Raw genomic sequence first — 13,341 nt, forward strand, 5'->3', positions numbered from 1 at the left:
AATTTATTTCTTTTAAACAAATACTTTTTTTCTTCATGTTTATGAAAGAAATATTTTATGGTCACCACAGCTGCATTTATTTGACCAAAAATACATTTATTTAAAATGACTATTTTCTGTTTTAATATGTCACATGATCCTTCAGAAATCATTCTAATATGTTGATTTGATGCTCAAGAAGCATTTCTTATTATTGTCAATGTTGAAAACAGTTGTTCTATTTATTATTTGTGGAAACCATGATACATGTTTTCAGGATTCTTTGATGAAAAGAAAATTATAATTTACATCTTTACATTACTTTAATCTTTTATAGAATTGTATGTACAAAATCTCATCGTAAAATTTTTTTTTTTTTTTACACTTTACTTAGGCCTCCTGCTGATCAGCAGCCTGCCTCAGCCAATGGCCTGTCACCATCCAAAAATGGCACGCCCCCTCAATCAACATCCACTAATCTGACTGGCCAGAATCAGCAGATCACTGCAATTAAAATAGGACCTCTGCCTCCCAAACTGGATGAGCTAAAGGTTGAATCCCCTGCTATGATGCTAATTCTGAATTTCAGTACTGATCACTGACTGAGAGTCAGATGAGCTCCTCTCACATCCTGTCATTCTCTTCATTTCCTGCAGGTGGCAGAGCTGAAGCAGGAGTTAAAAGTGCGAGGCTTAACCGTCTCAGGCGCCAAAAATGACCTAATTGAACGGCTGAAGAATTTTCACGGGCAGAATGGTGGCACCAATGCACCAGCATCTTCTAAAACCAACACATCATCAACCCCTGTAGTGGGAGGAGTCTCTTCCTCCACCCAATCAGCAGACAGGAGCGTGGTGGTTGCTTCCTTCTCATTTGTAGCGACTGCAGAAAGGGGTGGAGCTCAGATGACAGCGTCTCAGATAATGCAGTTTGGCAGCACTAGCTCCTCCCCTCCGGTTTCCCCCGCCCACTCAGAGCGCTCATGGACTGGAATGAGCCCAGATGAAACAAGCTGTAATGGGGATGCTTTTGGGGAAATGGTAAATGTCTCCTTCTGTGCTTTCTTACTGCTAGTCTTCACACTAATAAAAATAGGTAACTGAAGGATAAGCAATTGTGAACCGTTATCAAGTGTGTAAAAAGTAGCATTTACAGATAAGCTTACCCTGTGTCTGCTGTGGAAGCGACCAGTGAAGCACTGCACCACAGCAGCTAGAGGCTGTTGCATGTGTCAAAGCTGCTTCTCACCTCTGAGTGTTTACTCACCAAAAACCATTCAGATGTGAGCCTCAGGCTTTAGGCTACTTTCTACTTTATTTTTAATGACATTTTGTTAGTCTAACAATTGAAAACATAATAATTGATTTTATTAGTAATAATATAAATAATTAATTTCATAATAATAAATGTGCCAAACGTCAGCTACAGTAAAATGAAAATAAAATCCTTTAGTTTTGATGAAAATCTGTTGGTCTAATAATTGATCAAATATTTTAAAATATAGAAAATCTGTTGGTTGTATAGTTGATAATAAAATAGAAATATTATTTCATTATTAATGAAATCAGTTATATCAAAATAATAGTTAGGCTACATTTCAGCAACAGTAAAATAAAAATAAAATCTTTTATACTTTATTTTTTATTGAAAATCCTTTATGCTTTATGTTTAGTAAAAATCTGGTTGTTATATAATTGATAATAACATAATAATTGATATTATTCGTTATAATTTAAATACATTTATTTTAAAAAATAATAGTTAATCTGGACTTCAGCAACAGTAAAATTAAAAGAAAATATTACTTTGTTTTTAATTAAAATCAGTTATAATAATTTTTTACATATTTTATTGATAAAATTAAAGCAGTTTACTTCAAAATAATAATTAGGCTAGACTTTAGCAACAGCAAAATAAAAGTAAAATTCACTTCATTTTTAATGAAAATCTAATAATTGATAACAATTTATTTTATTAATAATATTGCATCTATCATCTTAACTGCTCATTGCCAAAGTATGGAATTATTACATTTATATACATATATACTGTAACTGTTTTCTCAAAGAGTTTCAAGTACTCTGAATAGCTCTTAATATTTATGTATTTCCCATTCCTGTCCCTTCCAGGTGACCTCTCCTCTTACCCAGCTCTCCTTGCAACCTTCTCCTCCTCTCCCCTCCACGATCTGCATTAAAGAGGAGCCCGGCAGCCGGACGTCTCGGTCCTCCTGCTGTTTGGTGTCCCAGTCTGCAGCGCCCCCTATAGACAAGGACCAGATGCTGCAGGAGAAGGACCGGCGCATTCAGGAGCTCACACGCATGCTGCTGCAGAAGCAACAGCTGGTCGAATCTCTGCGCTCGCAGCTGGAGGGCAAACAGGTGAGCCTGCCGGTCGGACTGAAAGATGAACTTCCTGGTTTCACTATGGAGGCGGTCAGGGCGACCATAAAGGAAGAGGTCATAGAGATGATTGAAGACAGCGAGATGGTGACAGAGTATTTCCCGCAGATGCAGTTGCAGCAGCAAAGGATGGTGGCTGCAATAGAGCTGGAGCAGGAAAGGCAACAGCAGCTCATAATGCAACAGAATCAGCGCAACCTACAGCGACAAGCACATCAGAGGAAGAGGAAGACACAAAAACAACAGCACAACCAACAAAAACAAGTCAGTACGAAATTTCCACGGCATGCAATTTCCTTTTTGAGATTAATCATATGATTAATTGTCATCTAATTAGAGTAATTAAAAGAACAGTTCCAAAACTACACAGTGATTGCTGCTTTAAGTCGTGATCCCTTTATGAATGACCCAGCTTCTCAAAGTATGAACTAGGGTAACTACCGCTAACTAAAACGAAACATTTAAATTAAATTAAAGCTGCAGTATGTAACTTTTGGCACTCTAGAGGTTAATAAACAGAACTGCGTGCGTCTTGCGGAAGAACATTGTTGCCGGAGCTACATCTCTCTGTTTATGTCTATGGCGAATCACGCAGGTACTGGGCTACTTTGCAGCGGTACCTACCCGAACCAGTCTAAATAGTCCGAATATAAACACTTATTATAGGTGTACCGTAGTGATTCAGGACAAGCCAAAAACACGGTTTGGAAAATGGATTCATGGTGTACTCGCTTATTATATAAATTTTGTACATTTTGAACACAAAAAAGTTACGGACTGCAGCTTTAAATGAAAGAAAAAACTTAGATTAAATTTTACACACTAAAATTACTGGAAATAAATCAAAACTAAACAAAAAATAATAAGAATAAAAAATGAATAAATCATAAAAAAAAGAAAAGCTAATAAAATGACAAAAGCATGTAACAAAATTACAGAATTTTTAAATGAAAAGATTGTAGAGATATTTTAAAAATTAAGTAAAAAATTAAGACACCAGTGTTCCCAAGCTTGTGGTTTTTATACTGATGCCATGGGTTGTTTTTTTAGGAGGTTTTGACCTCCCGGAACTCCCTGGTTTTTGAGCGATTTTGGTGCAATTTGTCATTTTCTCCAGAAAGATTGGACTAGTTTGGGTACCAGTTGAGCTGGTTTTGTTACGCAGACCTGGCAACCCTGGTTGACACTGTATTTTCACAGTACTTTTAGGAGGAAAATTATTTTTTACACTGTTTTCCCTGAACTTTTCCCCTGACACCAAGCACTATATTGCAGCCTCCTGGGGTTATGTTTGTGGCACAGCAGTAGTCAGACATTGAACTTTTATTGTAATAGAAAATCATGGATCATTTTTTGCTAACCTTTCTTCTTTTCCATTTTTCCAGCAGTTGCCTCAAGCACTTACCAACCAGCAGTCAAGTCCTGTTTCTTCATTCCCAGTGGATGTACTGAACCCAAACTCCACCCCCACCATAGTGACCGACAGCAATGGCAACCAGTTCCTGCTAACACTGTCGAATCAAAACACAGAGGCACCTGCCAGAAGCCGCCGCGCCCAGAGCAAAGTAGCCAAACAGATTAAACTTGTGCCTTAGTGCTTAAAGTTGCCAAAATCTATACAATTATTATGTAATCATTGATGTTTATGTCATTTTCAGAGACTGCAGTCTGCACCCACCATGTTACACAACCAATCAGTGACTAAAGTGCTTAACAGTAACAACCAATCTGAACAGCCCATACAAACTGTCATTTTGAAACAGCCAATCAAAAAGGTTAGTACAAATCCACTTTTTTACACATTTTGATGTTTTGAATGAAATACTGCTGCATACTGCACACTATAGACTGTTTTTTAAATAGTGTGTGAAACAGAATACATTTTTTAATACTGAATACATACGTGACCTTATGATTTGGGGTAAAAATGTCTTACATTTTGTCAGTCTGATCAAATAATGAAAGGAGAAAAAGATTAGTCACAGCTGATATTACTTCTAGTTCAATCGCCACATTCATTCTTTAAGCTCTTAATGTTAATTGAGACTCCATGATAGCTAATAGGAAAGGACTTTTGGAGAAAACGGCCATCTTTCCTCCATATAAATTAATGATATGTATAAAGCAACATCACTTATTCCTGACAAGTCATTGAACACAATTATGAGGCTATTAAACCCACTTATTAAAATGTTAATGACTAATCACTGTCACTGGTGTTCAGAGGGCTGCAGGCATGAGCTATTAGCCCATTAACATTGGGACTAATTGAGATGCATGTTTTTACTTTGACAGGCACTAAAGCCAGACCTAAATGTGACGACCAATTACAAATCATCAAGCTGTACATCCATCTCATCACCAGCCAATATCCAACAATTCTTCTCTCCAGTGGAATCCATGAACGACACCGAGCCCATCCCCTCATCTCCCAACAACAACAACAACGTAAGTGTTTTGTTTGTGTACATACTAAAAATCTATTCCAAAACCTGGAATAGGTTCTTCGTACGTCGCTTATTACATCCGAGATGAAATGTTACATCCCCCCAATTATTTATATTCACAATTTCTAATATTGTACAGGCTTTACATTTTTATTTCAATGTAGTAATTAGCCAATCATTTAATTTAATATTTGAAGAGATTTGTTACGTGACAGCTATCTGAGTTAGCGACATACGAAGAACGGGCCCCTGGTGTGCTAGACTTTGTTTACATTATTGTGCCTTGTAATGTAAATCGTTGTAAACAAATTCTAATGTAGCATTGCATGTACAGTTGCAGAAAAATGTATGAGAACCCTTAATATTCCCTTAACTGAATTTTTGCAAAAATGTGGCTCTTTGAATAATTTCTGAAGGATCATGTAACACTGAATACTGGAGTAATGATGCTGAAAATTCAGGAATTAATTAAATGTATTAATATTTTATTAATATTTTAAATAATGTTAATATTATATTATTGCATATATAATATTAATATTAAATTACATTCAAATAGAAGAAAAACAGTTATTTTAAATTGTAATAATATTTTGAAATATTACTATTTTTACTGTATTTTTGATCAAATAAATGTGAGCATAGGAGACTTCTTTCAAAAACATTTTTTTTAAATCTTACTGAACCCTAACGGTACTGTATTTAAATGGTAGTGTATTTAAGTAATGATAGGCTTTATTGAACACAGCAAACCTTGTAAACATTCGCAGTGCAGACTAGAAAAAAAAATTGCTAACTGGAGTCATGAATAATCTGGAGTCCATTCAAAAAACACTCACAAATTTGGAGTTTGCTCTTCTCAAGAAGCATTGCCTGATGTGAAGCATGCCTCGAGCAAAAGAGATCTCAGAACACCTAAGATTAAGAGCTGTTGACTGTGTAAAGCTGGAAGGAGTTACAAAAAGGGTTTTAGAGCAGAGCTTATGTTTGTGTCTGTACTCTCTGTAAAGACTGTCTTGGGGCCAGCAAGAATCTTTTCTAAAGCTAAATAACAAAATCTATGTCATACGAGGCAGGAATTCTAATAGGAGTTGTGTCTAGACTGCTATATGGCACAGATTCTGTTAGTGGAGTACGGATTTATAGGTCTGTGATATTAATAGAGTGCAGCTTGTTTGTGCTAACATCTTAAGACCTTTATTGCAACATGCATGTTAAACCGTTTTGATAGTTTGGCATGGTATCATGATCCACGCCAACCCTGACTCTAAAACCTCTCCTCTTTTTTTTAATCACATTATGTCATTTTATCTCACCAACCTCTTTTTTTATACCTGTTTCTTCCCATCACGTTCTGTCATTTTATGTTGTTATTTTTTCATGTGGAGAACAATAGGAGTACTTTCACGCAGTTTTTTCTCATATAGTTCAATGGCAGTGTTGGGGGGTAACGCATTACAAGTAACGCGAGTTATGTAATCCCCGCCTATACTGCCACGACTCCTAAAAAAAGACTTTTTCATTCCGCGTCGCCCCATCAAGCTCTCGCTGGATCCGCTCCTCTGCTATCAACGAGAGGAACGTCTGTTCTTCCGCAACAGACAACAAAACTTTTTGGTTGTTAAAAGAAAAGGTGTGCTCGTTCCGAATAGTTGCGTTCGATCCTTCGCTGACTGTGCTGATTTAAATCTAGCGGCAATGGTGACCCATGTCTGTCAATATCCAAAGACATCAAAAACATAAAATAAGCACCACAAAAACAGGTCAAATGACTACTACTATTCAGGAGTTCAGACTTGGAATATAGTGCTTGAATAATATGGGCTAATCGTATTTTTGTCCTGTCAACTATTGTTTATGGAGATGAACTGCATGAAAATTAATCAGAATTCATCTGTTAGTGTTCCATGAAAATAATGACAGAACAAATCCTTTAATAAGCATCCATATCTGTCTGTCAGGAGGAGATGTGTTTGAATTTGGACCAGCATGCTTTGCTCTCTCCTTCCACCTTGTGTTCACCCATAGCTCTTTGTCATCAGGTACTGTCTCATCCTCCACCTCTCTTCCATCTGCTGTTGAATTTCTCTGCTAGATTAACTTGTTTTCTTTTCATATTAATGTTTCTGACCATTCATTTGTGCTGAAATCCTTGATTTTTCACCACTTGGACAAATTTAATTTGTTTATTGAATGATTTCATGGATTTCGGGGAGCAGATCCAAGATCTGATTATTGAACGAGAACCCAGTTGCTCTCCATGTTGTTGGCGTATCTAATGATGTTGATGTACTTGCAGGAGAATGGCTGTCACCAGCAGGTTGACGACCTGTTTGACATCCTAATTCAGCGTGGAGGTGATTTTTGATGATTTGATTTAATATTTATTGTCATTCAAAGTAATTTAGATGAGAGAAGTGTATAGGTGCTCGCACTCATGCTTTGTTTCCTGCATCCTACAGAAATCTCTGAGAATTTCAAAACCACTCCTGATCCTGTTCTCGAAAGGCTTCGGCCGAACACGCCCCTTTCCTCAAGCTCCTCCCCTCTCAGTCTTTCCCGTCCTCCTGATATGCCCCTCAAATCTTTAATTTTAGAACCTCAGCTTCCTTCAATTAAAGCACACCGCAACTGTGACACAGGAGGGGGGCGTCTTGAAGATTTCCTGGAAAGCACTACTGGCAAACCTTTGCTGGGAGTGGAACCAGGAGGACCGACGACGCTAATTGTTGACCTCCACAACCAAATGCTCAGCACACCGAGTATCCTAGACCACCCACGTTCCCCAATGGATACATGTGACATGAGTTTTTCCAGTCACTTGCCTTCAGATCTGATAGACTCCGCCCCCGATCCTATGGATTGGATGGAGCTCGGAATGGGCGGGACTGGAGGGGAGGGGCCTGGGATGGTACACATGAATGGACACGAGTCCTCTAGCTTATTTTCCACAGACTTTCTGGACACTTCTGATCTGAATTGGTCCAACTTATAGTTCATGGAATATTGAAAACTGCTATATTTTTTGGAAAGTGGCTTATTGTGTGCTTCCTTTACATAGTACGGTTTATATTTGTTTCCACCAGTGACAAGTATGGATATTCAAAATACTAATTTAACTTGGATTATGTTACATTTTGACGGACTTTATCCGTCACCTTTGCTTGCACAAACGCTCACACCCCTGATAGCACACATATATATCACAGAGCCGTCTATATATCGTTTTTATCTGGAAGGTGTCATTTGTTGTGCTTTTGTTCATCTGAAACACATTACCTAAATATTTCAAATTTGGATATCTGAACAAGATTTTTTGGGGTTTTTTATTATTTAAAATCTGTGAATTGCTCTTATATTAATGACACTTAAAACAAGATGCTTTCTAGATGATGGAGTCTTTCAAACGCCTCGGTGATGTATGTGTGCTTATGGAAACATGCATACAAACAAGCAATAGACCCGGGTTTTGCATCAATTTTAGCTAATTCATTCACTAAGTGCAGCTTTTGAATTAAATTCACCTTTTAATTTGATTGTGCATCATTAAACAAAAAAAAATCTGATTTGTACCTGCTTTATCAAATATAGCTGGTAAACTTATGCGTACTCGTTATTAAAAACTCAATGGCTTTGAAATATACACCTGGATTTTACTATTTATAGTACTGAACTAATGTTGCTAAAAATGTTATAACATAAGCCAACTGGTTTTGTAAAAAAAAAATTTTTAGCATAAGGGTATTAATAATAATGAATATTATAATACTAATAATAATAATAATTTGTTGTTGTTGTTATTACTGTTATTATTATTAATAATCATTAGTACTTAACACTGTTTAAATTCAGTTAGATCCTTGTTAAACAAAAGACTCTCAGTAGGTATGTGTATCCACAGTTACTAATTACAACATTATCTGTTCAACATTTTGTATATGTGCCAAAAATATTATTTTATGACTATACAGATAGTCAGTAAGCTATTCAATATTTAATTGAATTATAAAACAACAATTGGACTATTCTACTTAAGCCATTTTTTTCAATATGGAAAGACAAGCCATTCAAACCATGTTTTTATTAGCGTTTGCTAGCATTGCAACCTGATGAGATCTGCCAGACGAAGTTTTAATTGCTATGTTAATAGTACAGGATCAAAAAATGCCCAGAGTGCTTGACAGTTAAGAGTATGACTCCTAATTAATAGCTTTGTGTTACTCCTTATCCTTGCCAGGTTTACATTACCTGTCATCACCAAAGTACAGTATGAGACAAATTTTTAGCACATTTTAGCAAGCTGAAAAGAGGTCTTACTGTTTCATATTTTTTTTAGATCCAGTAAATAATTCTAAATATTTTGATCAAACTGTGCATGCTATATATTGTATAAGTTCTGGGAAATTACTTTATTACATTACATTTAAATTTAATGTTCTTAAAAATCAAACATGCCTGTACCTTTCAAAAATATTGCGTCCATCTTATAGATCTCAATGGGAATTATTAAATGTTTTACTGTATGTATTCTGCATTGTATATGAACTAAAATGTTGTATATGCCTATCACAGTACACAGCGTACTGTATGTACTGCACTGTATTATATCAATACTTCTGTCTGTAGGCTGAAGTTTTGATAAAGGAATATGAGCCTATAAGAGATAATGAATGTTTCTAAGATGATCTGAATGTATAGTTCTTAGTGTATAAAAGATTATAAGATATACACAAGGCATAATCACATCTAATCAATAAGGAACATTTAAATTTCAAGGACCCTCAAACACATTTGTATATTATTACTGTTACTTTCTTTATGCATTGCTTTAATGTGCATTTTTTTTCTGTGCTTCTGCATGTTGTACTCAGGAATGAATTGTATTTTGTGTGTGTGTGTGTGTGTGTGTGTGTGTGTGTGTGTGTGTGTGTGTGTGTGTGTGTGTGTGTGTGTCCGCAGTATTCACGCTCTCCATCTGTTTGAATTTGCACTTACAGAGTTTTGGCTGGTTTTTCTTGTGGCCCAAATTGAGCTTTATATCCACATGATCTCCAGTCCACCTGCTGTACGCTGGAGAATCAGTGCTTCATTGGCTGAATTTTGGGGTGCTTTCCAGAGGGGAAAGGCCAAAAAAATAAAAAATAAATGGGGTCAGAATGGTTGACTAGTGCTTGGTATTCATATATTCTTACAAACATGTGTGATAGACCCTAAACTAGTCTGTTTATAGAGGGCTTCCTTATAGGGACAGTTCAACCCAAAATAAGCAAGTGAGTGAATAATGATTACATTTTTACACAAAGATATTGTACAGCTTCTGAAGACTTGAAATGTACTCGTAAGTCACATGGACAACTTTTATTGTACTTTTTTTTGTCATTTTGTAGATTGACAGCCCCTGTGACTTTCATTAATATTTGCATAACATTAACAGTTCTTTTTAAGGTTACTTGGAAGAAAGAAAGTCATCAGGTTTGGAACATGAGTAAATGATGACAGAAATTATTCTTTTTGTTTAAGTATTCCTTTAAGATTGACTTGGTCTGGAGGCAACCTATTAACTACTAGTCTTAAAAATAATTTTAATTAAAAAAAATGAGTTTTATTTATTATTATTTAATTAATTGTATTCGTTTTTATGAGGTGTGAGGGTGAAAACACTTGAACATTTACTTGATTTCACCCATGTTCAGTTAACCTTGTGTTTCCAGGCAACTGGTTAGATTAGATGGCCGTGCATGATTATAAATTCATAACTTTCCACTGGCAAGATCGGTGTAATGCACCTCCCCTGTCTGCAAAGTGCTAATTCACACCCTGGCATCGAATGCAAACCCTACCTCACCCCTTGATGAACACATTAGAGAATATCTTGACTTTAGGATGAGAGATTGTAGAGAATAAATTACTGTGCGTCTGTTGTGCCGTGGAGCCTTCCAGGACTCTCAGATTCTAACGGGACAGTCTGTTCCCATGTTCCCCACCCTCCCTAATGACATCATTGCTCCTGTCCCGTGTGTTTTCCTCAGTGTTTCAGTGTCCATTCATCACATTGTATAATCAATTTACTGAGATGCAGAAATCTATCAGCTGTAATAGACTGCTGACCCAACCCCTTTCCCAGACAGCCCCTTTCTTAACGATCCAAAATAATTAAATAATGGCTTGTGCAGACGGAAGGGCTTGTCATTGTATTGCTCAATTGATAGAGCATCATATGTAATTTATTTAACACAATAAGGTGATTCAGCTGAGCAGGTGAAAACCTGATGGACGAAAGGAACTACTGGGGGTCTTGTGTCTCTTCATTATCAGGAGTGCAGGTTTCTCCTCAGCAGTTATGGACCATCTGGTGACCATTTCATCGGTGCTTCCTCATAACGTTTAAACGGTCATTTATTAAGGGTGCTTGCAGACTAAAGAAAGCTTTTGATGCATATGAATGTGCAGGTTATGTTTTGAGGGTATAGAAATGGTTGTTCAGTTAGAAACAAAGCAGAAATACAGCAAATTAAAACAGACATGTCTGAAATTCTCATTGGTCAATGGATGTCTATGTGCATTGCCTCAAATGTTTTGGTTGCATGAGTAATTTTACCTTTCGTATTTTAGTTTTTATTGACATTCTACATGCATAAGTTAAAACTTTGCTAAATTGTGACATAAATGACATACAATTTGCACATCAGTAAATATTTGAATCATTTAACTTAATTGAGACATAACTCTACACTGAAAAAATTTTTATTTGGTGTAAGAAAAAAATGAACTCAGAAATTGCTAGTAAATTTCACAAATAATGAGACATGGCAAGTAACACGCTGAATTAAACATGATTTTTTTAAAGCAGAAAAACGTACTCGGTTACTTTCGTAACCTCGGTTCCCTGAGATACGGGAACGAGTACTGCGTCGCAAGACGCTTATGGGGAAAAACTCCTTTTTCTCCGAGGACTGAAGACTTATTCAATCACGCAGTGTAACTGCACGGCCATTGGTTCGTGCAGTGATTATAAAACGAACCAATGGCTCAGCAGCGGTGCTGCACAAGCCTATGGCGGCGAAGCCCGCCAGAATGCGCGGTGCCATCTGGCTATATAAGCGGGCATTTCGCCATAGGATCTCAGGTCAATTCGACTGAAGTGTCGACACCGGGTCGTGCAGCGTCATGGCACAGCAAGGAACGTGTGCCACTTTAAGCAGATAAAATCCGGGCCTGCAAGTCCGGAACATCCAAGTTATAGAACCCGGCAAAAGTGGATGGCGAGGCCGCCGCACAGATGTCTGCAATGGACACACCACTAGACCACGCCCAGGAAGAGGCCACGCCTCGAGTGGAATGGGCTCTCACTCCTATGGGACTCTGAAGGCCCAGGGAGGAGTAAGCTAGTGTGATAGCGTCAACTAACCATCGAGAGATCCTCTGCTTTGTGACCGGGGACCCTTTGGTGTGGCCGCCAAAGCATACGAAGAGTTGTTCTAAATTCTCAATGCCCTAACTGGGCAGAGAAGGTTAAACTCCTGGTCTTCCTCAGAAGGATGAAGCGCAGAGAGAGTAATAACCTGGGATCTAAACGGCGTGTAGAGCACTTTAGGGACATACCCATGTCTTGGCTATAGGACGACTTTGAAGTCGTTAGGCCCAAACTCAAGACAGACAGGGCTTATCGAGAGAGCCTGCAAGTCACCTACTCGCTTAACCGATGCTAGCGCCAGCAGCAGAGCGGTCTTCAGCGACAGGGTTTTTAAGCTGGCAGACTGGAGTGGCTCAAAGAGGGAGCCTTTGAGGGCTCTCAGGACCGTGGGTAGATCCCATGTAGGGACCGTGAGGGGCCGGGGTGGATGGAGCCTCCTGGATCCCCTCAGGAAACAGACAACAAGGTTGTTCCGGCCCATCGACTGTCTGGCTATAGGAGCGTGAGAAGCTGCTATAGCTGCCACATAGACTTTGAGCGTGGAAGAACAGCCATTGTCCAACAGCTCTTGTAAGTAGGACAATATCACCGATATGTCACATGTTATTGGGTCCTCGCCACAGGTTTCGCACCAGGCAGAGAAAATCGACCACTTAAGGGCATAGAGGCATCTCGTAGATGGGGCTCTAGCCTGTGAGATAGTATTCAGGATGCTCTCTGGGAGATCTACTGATTCCCGTTGAGAGCCCATAGGTGCAGTGCCCACAGCTCGGGCTGGGGTTGCCAGATTGTTCTGTTCACCTGAGAGAGGAGGTCTTGCCTCAGGGGAATGGGCCACGGAGCTGCCGTCGGCAACTGAGGCAGCTCTGAGATCCAGAGATGGTTCTTCCAGAGTGGGTCCACCAGAAGCACTCTGTGCCTGTGCTCCCTGACTCACCTGATTACCTGGAGGATCAGGGCGATCAGGGGAAAAGCATACAGGAGGAGGTTGGGCCATTCGTGGGCCAACGCGTCCTCGTTCTTTGAAAAATAAGTTTGGCAGTGAGAGTTGTCTTTTGAGGCGAAGAGGTCGACCTCTGCCTTGCCAAAGATCTCCCAG

The 13,341-nt window shown here is 38.4% G+C and overlaps 1 pseudogene; it reads left to right on the forward strand.

Annotated features, from left to right (window-relative positions):
- LOC107672144 (MKL/myocardin-like protein 1) overlaps positions 1-8,541 on the forward strand; it is a 65,339-nt pseudogene extending 56,798 nt beyond the window's left edge.
- Positions 8,542-13,341: the final 4,800 nt, after the last annotated feature.

This window comes from Sinocyclocheilus anshuiensis, unplaced genomic scaffold (assembly GCF_001515605.1).
Source record: "Sinocyclocheilus anshuiensis isolate Anshui unplaced genomic scaffold, SAMN03320099.WGS_v1.1 scaffold12, whole genome shotgun sequence".
Taxonomy (NCBI): domain Eukaryota; kingdom Metazoa; phylum Chordata; class Actinopteri; order Cypriniformes; family Cyprinidae; genus Sinocyclocheilus; species Sinocyclocheilus anshuiensis.